Source organism: Adiantum capillus-veneris, chromosome 10 (genome assembly GCF_014529385.1).
Source record: "Adiantum capillus-veneris isolate H3 chromosome 10, ASM1452938v2, whole genome shotgun sequence".
NCBI classification, from domain to species: Eukaryota; Viridiplantae; Streptophyta; class Polypodiopsida; order Polypodiales; family Pteridaceae; genus Adiantum; species Adiantum capillus-veneris.
The window spans coordinates 98,547,641-98,553,043 of record NC_140940.1 but is presented as its reverse complement, the minus strand read 5'-3'; the positions used below and the strand labels follow the sequence as shown (position 1 = coordinate 98,553,043).

The window sequence follows — 5,403 nt, the reverse complement described above, 5'->3', positions numbered from 1 at the left end:
CTTTATGCCTATGATGTTGTACAATTGTCATTATTACATTTGCCAATCAATTCATTTTGCCTATGATGTGTACAATTGTCAATTTTGCAAACAATGCGTCTTGTGGGTGACTATTTTGGGTCTATTATCTACCTTTGCACTTTTTTTAAAAAGTGAATCAAGTACAATATGGTTGATGGGTGGCAGGGCATTCAATGCCCTGCCACCAAAAAAATATTCTCTCGGGCGTCGCTATTTATGGCTCTGTAGCGTCGCTATGAGCGTCGCTATAGTCTTCTGTGAGAGCGTCGCTATGAGCGTCGCTATATGCGTCGCTATGAGCGTCGCTATATGCGTCGCTATGAGCGTCGCTATATGCGTCGCTATATAGCGACGCTGATAGCGACGCATATAGCGACGCATATAGCGACGCCTATAGCGACGCTCTCGTAGCGACGCTCGTAGCGACGGTTTTAGCGACGCCGGGGGTTATAAAAACCCAATGTATTTCCGTCGCTAACAGCGTCACAAGAGCACACAACCTCTTTTAGTGTGAACATGTCACGTGGTGTGAATGTAGGTCATAAGTGACTCTCGATGCTCAAAAATGGTTGAAATGAGCATCGCAATAGAGAGTCCACATCGTGGTTGGGAGAGGAAGGTATGTAGGGAGAGCTCATGGCTGAATATATGGGGAAAAGAGGACCTAATGTGGTCAAAAGCTGAGCACTCAAGTAGTGTGTGGTACTCACTCTCTCGCACTTGACGAGGGCATAAGGTGCAAAGTTGACGAGACTCCTCGCCAGTGCCCCAACATCCTGTCTCGCAGCGTAGAGAATGGGAGCTAAGATGAATGGAGGCAATGGTGTGGATTGCACTCAATGGGATGGGCTCAAGGATGTAGAGATGGATTCGGTTACCGCGTTCGGAGAAGAAGAGAGATTTGTAGTTTGGGGCGATGTGTGTGGTGTAATGGATGAAGCGAGAACCTCCGGATTTCTCCCAAGCCGTGATACATTGGCGTTGTAAGAAGGCCTCATTAACTTGGGAGTCGATCAAGGTATCCTTGACCAAGTGACATGCATCCCATCTTCCAAACCATTTGGTGATGTCAAGCATCCACCCCGAACTTAGTATTTTGCTCTTGCATGTCTTTTGGACCTTTGTGACTTGCTTCATATGCGATTCTAGAAAGTCGATACAAAGGGCTACGATGTGTCTTAAGCATGTACTCCACAACCCTTTGCATGCCCAATACCTCAATGGGGAGGGAGAGAGAGAGAGAGAGAGAGAGAGAGAGAGAGAGAGAGAGAGAGAGAGAGAGAGAGAGCGCACGATATACGTGATTCATGACCCAATGTGGGCTACATCCACAAGAAATCAGCCACTCAATGGTAATTACTAAGCTAAGCTATGCTAATATGAGTTATTATGTGAGGAAATGTACATCTTTCTCATAAGACTACTCCTTCTTCCTCTCAATCTACTCTCATACCCCACTAGCTCTCACCATCTTCAAAGGTGTGTGAGGTCTTGGGTTTGAGACCGTGATGTTGTGTTTGATAAGTGTTTTGCTTAGTGATTGAAGCTTCCATCTTCATTGCACTAGCTAGTATTGAAGGAACACAAAGAATTGTATTGTAAAATGTCTCTCTTGATGGGAGAAACCATAATACAAAGCCTTTTGGAGGGGGGACCCGCTCCATGTAAATCTGGTCCTCAACTGTTGTCAATAGCTTAATTTCTCTCTCTTTTGAAGTATTGTTCATGCTATCTAACTAGGTGTTATACTTTTTGTTGCTCTCTCCACCCAAGCACTCTTATTATTCTCATTAGGAATCTATTCTAATGAAATGCTCACTATGTTCATGCTATTTTCCGCTACACACAAGTTACTAGGACATTAAATGTTGCATTGGTGTCAAAGCACAAGGTTTCTCTTTTCTTGCTGAAGAAGAGAGGTCCTCAAGCTAGCTATAAATGATTGGTACTATTAATGTAGTTAAGTAAGTAGAATAGGGATTTTTCAGCCTTGCAGTGTGCCTGCCTTCATGTAGATAACGGGGCATCACCATCAAGATCTATGGTCTTAATAGTGGAGTCCTACGGGGCTTGCCTACGGCTTAATCACTATTGAGCTATTAGAATCTTGACAAGAGACGGTGCTATTTTGGTGTTGAAAGACCCTCTCTTCTATTCCTTGTAACTAATGGTATTCGAGCCCCACGGGTACAATATCTTGAGTGCTTTTTCTAAAGGGGTAAAGAGGAGTAGCAACTAGGGCTTGAAATGCCAAAGTACACCTAAAAGTTGTTAGAATGGATGACAATAGTAAAGAGAGTGAAATTAATGTTGATAACTTTGATTTTGCTAATGAGCAGGTTGCTAACGATCCCGGGGGATTCACTATGTTTTTCCGTACGGTACCACGTGAGTGTACAAGAGGGGGGGTTTTTGGATTTTGTACATAAGCGTATACCATAGGGGTAGCCCCTCATTATTTCATACTCATATCGTATACATAAGGGAGGGGGGGGGGAGGGGTATCACATACTATGTGTGTGTGTGTGTGTGTGTAAGATATATATATACATACATACACATGTACATATACACACCTTGTGTGTGTGTGTGTGTGTGTAACACATATGTATGTCTTTCACACATACATACACATCGTACAAATAAAGTATGATTACACACGAACACACACATATGTACATACATACATTTACATTCACATTCACATTCACATTCAACATGGCTAAGTTGCATCACTCATCTATACTAGTATAAAAGGCGAAGGGATTCCGGTCCCCCCCCCCCGACACACATCAACAGGAGCTTGCTCTGGCAGCGCACTACGTAGTCATCGGTCGCATATGCGCGCACACAGCTAGAGAGAGAGAGAGAGAGAGAGAGAGAGAGAGAGAGAGAGAGAGAGAGAGAGAGGCGGCCTTTGCTTTGATTATTTGACTGTGCTGGTTTCCTCGGAGGCTCACTCTAGGGTGGTATCTGCAGCACTGGCAGAATAGGGGTCTTCCGCCGTTTAGAGACTCTAGACGGGTAACAGGGTTGCTCTCTCTCTCTCTCTCTCTCTCTCTCTCTCTCTCTCTCTCTCTCTCTCTCTATGAGTCAATGGCCTCGAATCTCGGTGGGCTGCACGCGCAACTCTCTGCACACGCATGGCCCCAAAGCACCTCATTTCAAAAAACATCCCCAATATTTTGTCACAAATTCCCAAAATGCCCTTCAATTTTTCCAAAATTCCCAAAATACCCATGGTCCTGCGATTAAATGTCTTGACATACAAAAACGTTTCTAGCTTTTCATAAGAAGACTTGATTGTCTATTAATACTAGAATTGGACTGTTAAGTAGGCTCTCGAGATGAATTGCTTCATTATTTTTAGACATAATATTTGCCCCTTTTTTGCATGCTAAGCACTCAAAACCGGATCTTAATTGTCAATCAAAAAGGAAGAGAGAGAGAGTGTCGCCGCCTATTGGCCATGTGGCCTTTGCAGGGTCATTCGTCCAATGTGGCCTGAGCGAAACTATACAATCATAGTGCCCACATGCTGCAGAACCACCTTCAATGGGCTGAGTGCTCAGACTAATGAGAGAGAGAGAGAGAGGGAGAGAGAGAGAGATACTTGGACTCCAATCTCCAGCCCTGCCAGTGTTTGGGAAAAATCATTTTTCCAAACTGATTTTTCCAAACATACAAAATTTCTTTCCTTGAATTTGCCAAGGGGAAATTTTATAAAAAAAGGTTTATTTTTTGGGGTTTCACACTATTTTTCTCTTTTTCAGGCCATCGTCTTCTCCTGCCATCCTCTGCAAGCGGCCGATCGCAACATCAACAAGCCAGACAAAGTTCGCGTAGACCCCCAAGGGCTTGCACAGCCCATACACCCTCTCGATTGGCTCCTGCTGCCCCTTCTGTGAAGCGCACCCCCTCCATTCCCTGGCCAGAAGGACCTTTGGCTCCTGAGCAGCATGTGGGAGCTCGCATCCATCATCGACTTCTTCAACGTAAGCACGAGAGAGAGAGAGAGAGAGAGAGAGAGAGAGAGAGAGAGAGAGTATCATTGCCGTCGATGCTCACACTCTACTAAGCAGGAAAAACTTGCAGAAGGAAAATCAATGGAGGCGCTGCAGCAACGGGTTTCGGCAATGAATGTGAATGGGCAGCTTGCGGCCTGCATGAGGGCCGCGTCCCCCTGCTTCGTCTCATCTGCGTGTGCGCAATGAAGGTCTGAGGGCCAAGGTGCTGGAGCAGACGGGCGTTGTGGGCGATGGCAAGGGAGCAAGCCATGCTTGCGTTGTGGCACATTGTTATGCGAGCGCCCTTGCTGAAGTTTGGGGAAAGCGATGAAAATCTTGACTCCATCTTTGCAGACCTTGAAAAGGTCAGCCCCTTTGCAAAGGATGAGCAATTCTGGAAGTTGTTTACTAGTCCTGTTGTCAAGGATGATGATACGAAGGCTGTCATCAAGACCCTTAGCAAGGAGGCGAACTTGATGACGTCCACTACGAACCTCCTTTATCTGCTCGTCACCAAGAAGCACACCCTCATTCTCAGAGACCTCCTCAAAGAGTTTGAGGTCATCTACAACAAGCTCATTGATACGGAAGTCGCTCTGGTTACATCTGCTATCGAGATGGACAAGTCCCAACTCTCTCTCATTGGCAAGAAGGTGCAGAGTATGTCAGGATCCAAGAGTGTCAAGCTCAAAAACATCATAGACCCATCCATAATTGCTGGGTTTTTTTATTGTCAGGTTTGGTGAGGATGGATCCCGCCCTATGACATGAGTGTCAAAGGCCAACTTGAAAAGATTGCATCACAGATCGAATCAACAGATAAGGTTGCTGCTTTTTAATTTGCAATCCAGTTGTTTGTTAAATTATCTTTGTTAGTTTTCACTTTTGTGCAACTTGAAGGAGATTATTTTGCTTACCTCCAAAAGAGAGAGAGAGAGAGAGAGAGAGAGAGAGAGAGAGAGAGAGAGAGAGAGAGAGAGAACATGAACGGGAGAGGCATTGAGGATGACGTACTCAACCCTAAAGAAGGAGCAGTTTGAATAAATCTCTCTCTCTCTCTCTCTCTCTCTCTCTCTCTCTCGATCACTTCAGACACACGCACACACACTCACTTCAAGCGCACACCCACACACACACTTTTTGTGCTCTCTTGCCTTGTGTTTGCAAGGGAGGCTTGAAGCTAGGTCCCAGAGACTGGAACATTGTTACATGGTAAAATGCAAACATACTTTTGACTTAATACTGATATTACAGTTCTTTCAATTAGTGCTGAGCATTAAGGTTGAATTCTCCCTCGATGAATTGGGGAGCGCTCTTCTGACACCTAACACATTGCTTGATACCATCCACATCACTTTTGGATTTTGCCACATTT

At 44.9% G+C, this 5,403-nt stretch overlaps 1 pseudogene; it reads left to right on the top strand.

Annotated features, from left to right (window-relative positions):
- The first annotated feature begins 4,115 nt into the window (after window positions 1-4,115).
- On the top strand, window positions 4,116-4,867 carry LOC147449328 (ATP synthase subunit delta, chloroplastic-like; annotated as a pseudogene).
- Window positions 4,868-5,403: the final 536 nt, after the last annotated feature.